At 36.9% G+C, this 3,140-nt stretch overlaps 1 pseudogene; it reads left to right on the forward strand.

Annotated features, from left to right (window-relative positions):
• The first annotated feature begins 2,681 nt into the window (after positions 1–2,681).
• LOC116071517 lies at positions 2,682–2,823 on the forward strand (annotated as a pseudogene).
• The last annotated feature ends 317 nt before the right edge of the window (positions 2,824–3,140 follow it).

The raw sequence follows: 3,140 nt of genomic DNA on the forward strand, positions 1-3,140 counted from the left end.
TACCTCATCAGACACGGCTTTCATTGGAGCACAGTGATGGTGTGGTGAGATACAGTTGGCCAAGGATTTAAGGGTTTAGGATTGGCTCGGACACTGTATTTAAGCTTATATGCTGGCCAATAAACTCATATCTACATCCTGATGCTGGTCTCCAGAGTCTGATTTCCTGGGATTTGACATATGACTCAGTCGCCTCTCACCCGCATTTGGTACCCACATATCTAAACTACTTTCATATCCTATATTGATGGCCTCATTTCATTCAGATGTTTACTCATGTTCTCATTCATTCTTTTAAATTTTACCTAGATCTTTCTTAAGTGGGGTTCTTATCTGGTGCTAGAATTTTTAGTAAAGTGGAGTTCTTTTAAGTTTTTTTATATAACCAGTTTTTTCCCACTGGAATTTATTCAGAAATTCAACTGTTGTGGGGTTCTTGGTTCTTTTTTTAATCATCGCTCTTCTTTCAGTTGGAGCACTTGCAGTGTTCTAAAGAACTAAGTTGTCATATGACTGAAGTATCATTTTCCTCTATTAGGCCTATTGTTCATGGTATCAAGCTATATCCTCAGAACTCCCGTGAGAATAAGTTACTGCCTTCCAGGTGTATGCCCTTAATTTTGTGGTTCCTTTTGTTGTGTCCTATCCCAGCTCCTAGAAGCTCTGTAGTTCCTGGTCACTTTCCTGCCTTCTCTAGTTAGGAAGACTACTATGGATCAGCCTCTTGAACTAGCTTTGATCTCTGGCAATGATTTTTTTTTTTTATACTTTCTGGCTCCTACTTCAGATTTGGCTTTGACTCAGGCTGTGGTTTTTATTTTTTTAACCAGGTACTTGTTTGGGTTGTGAATCTGTCTGGAAGTGGTTGTGCAAGTATGTTCCTACCATTTAAAATAATTTTCTATAACTTTTGCTAGAATGAATGCTTAAATAGATGTTTAGGTGTTCCTTCAGCTTAGCTTGTATTGGCTTAAGTAGATGCTGCATGGAGTTCAGTTCTGAGATAATTTGATATTGATTCACAAGTAGAATAGCTATGGTGATCCTAGCTTGACAGAATGACTCATGCACAGAAGTTATTCAGATCATGATGAGAGCCTCGCCCCAAGCAGGTATCACGAACGGGAAGATTCTTCTTACATATTTTGGGATGCTGCACCATCAAGCAGTGTTGAGTAGCTTACAGTATAAAGTAAGCAACCCTTATCCTCACCTTGCAGTAATGGGACCGCTTTCTGATATTATTCCCCATAAGGCCACTACCCATCATGAAGCAGGCATCCTGCATACCTCTCTTAAAATTCTTCTAGAGACAATCATGTTGGGTTGGAGACAGCATTTATTTCTTGCTTCATGCCAGTGAATCTCCCGCTGGCTGATTGCATTTGCCACCAAAGTTTCAACTTCTATCCAGTTATCACAAACATAGACTAATATACAAAATGACACATAAAATGGTTTCAATTGTGAGTGCACTCTTAATAAGTGGATTTTGACTCCCTAGGGACTCTTGAGATTATATAATGTATTTGGGTTCATTAAATGTTCATGTTTATAACATGATCTGCTTGTATGTATTTATTAAAAACATTTTATAAAACTATTTTTATGTGTACACAAAGTATAATGCAGGAATTCAAATAGAGGAAGACAAATTTTCCAAGAATCTTAATGTTAATTCTGCAATTAATCTATCACCCAAAAAGTATTGATGCCTTCCTCGGACAGCAGATATGGCTTATTTCATTTAAGCTGATATTTCCCACCCCATATTTCAAATGGCTTTCACATCCCAAGCACGGAAATAAAGATGAATCCAAAGAAAAAGAAAAATCAAGCCCCTCCTCCCCCAAAACAGGCTATATGAAACAGTAAGCTGGATGAGCACTGTGCTAAACAAACCAAACTTCAATGTAACATAACTAAACAATGGCTCAGCAAATACCTTGATGCAGCCTTCAAATAGCAGAAGTTTCAAATGCACCCTCTACACATTTTCACACAGAGAGCACCAAAGAAACCAAAGTTTAGACCATGAGTTCTTTTCTCAGACACTCTCCAAACCATGCAAGTATTTGGAGTAGAGTATTCTTTAGAAATAATATCAAGTCAAAATCCAAAAATCCCCCCTTTACCATTTTGTTAGTAAGGATCGACAGGCAGGTGACACAACACCCAAGGGTAAGAGAACCATAGCAAAATTACCCAGATCTGGGGCTAACTTTGCACTTAACCATAGGCAAATTTGCTTCCTGCCTGGTGTGCCAAAGTTGTTACTAGGCTCACTTAGATTCACTAACTAGCTGTATGTTCAGATACATTAGGAAATAGTTTGATAAGGAAAATGTATCATTCACAGTTTGTCCAAGCCACAGAAAGACAAATTTCAAGTTTTCTTTGCCTTTTTCTGTAGCAAATTAATAGGAAACATTAAATAGTAGCCAAGAGAGATAGATGTGTTGCTTTATGCCCTAGAACTATGAGAAGGCTTTTTCTAAGAGGAAAGTTTCTCTCCTGTGGAGACCTAGGTCTATAGATGCTACTCCCACTCACTTCCATGATGAGTTTGAAATGCTTCTTCTCCTGTTGAAAGTAAACTTTGTTCATCGTAAGAGAGATAAAAGAAACCAAATCTTATAAAGAAAATGTTTAGCAATAATTCTATATTTAGAGATATCTACATCACTTCTTGGCCTTTTGGCTAAGATCAAGTGTAGAGATATCTAGAACTGACATTTGAGCATGTAGCTTTTTAATATTGTGAGTATACAAGTCAGATTTATGCATACATTTATTCCTACATAATTACTGAATACAATTTCAATTAAGGTAATTTATTATTTCATTTACTGTTATATTTTGTCTCTTTGATTTCGGACGTGATATGTCTTTTAGTTGAAATTTTTTGTTTTGTTTTGTTTTCTCATGAGGTGAAACTAGATGTTCTTATTATATCAAGTTCCTTGAGTCAAGAACAATCTCTCTCTCTCTCTCTCTCTCTCTCTCTCTCTCTCTCTTTCATTTATTCTTTTCTTTATACACCAGCACTCTTGCTCCCACCAGCAGTCAGGATCATTTGCTAGCTATAAATGAGTGTTTAATAAAGATTTCCTGAGTAGAGCTGAATGGAAGGATGTGGG

Source organism: Mastomys coucha, unplaced genomic scaffold (assembly GCF_008632895.1).
Source record: "Mastomys coucha isolate ucsf_1 unplaced genomic scaffold, UCSF_Mcou_1 pScaffold22, whole genome shotgun sequence".
NCBI classification, from domain to species: Eukaryota; Metazoa; Chordata; class Mammalia; order Rodentia; family Muridae; genus Mastomys; species Mastomys coucha.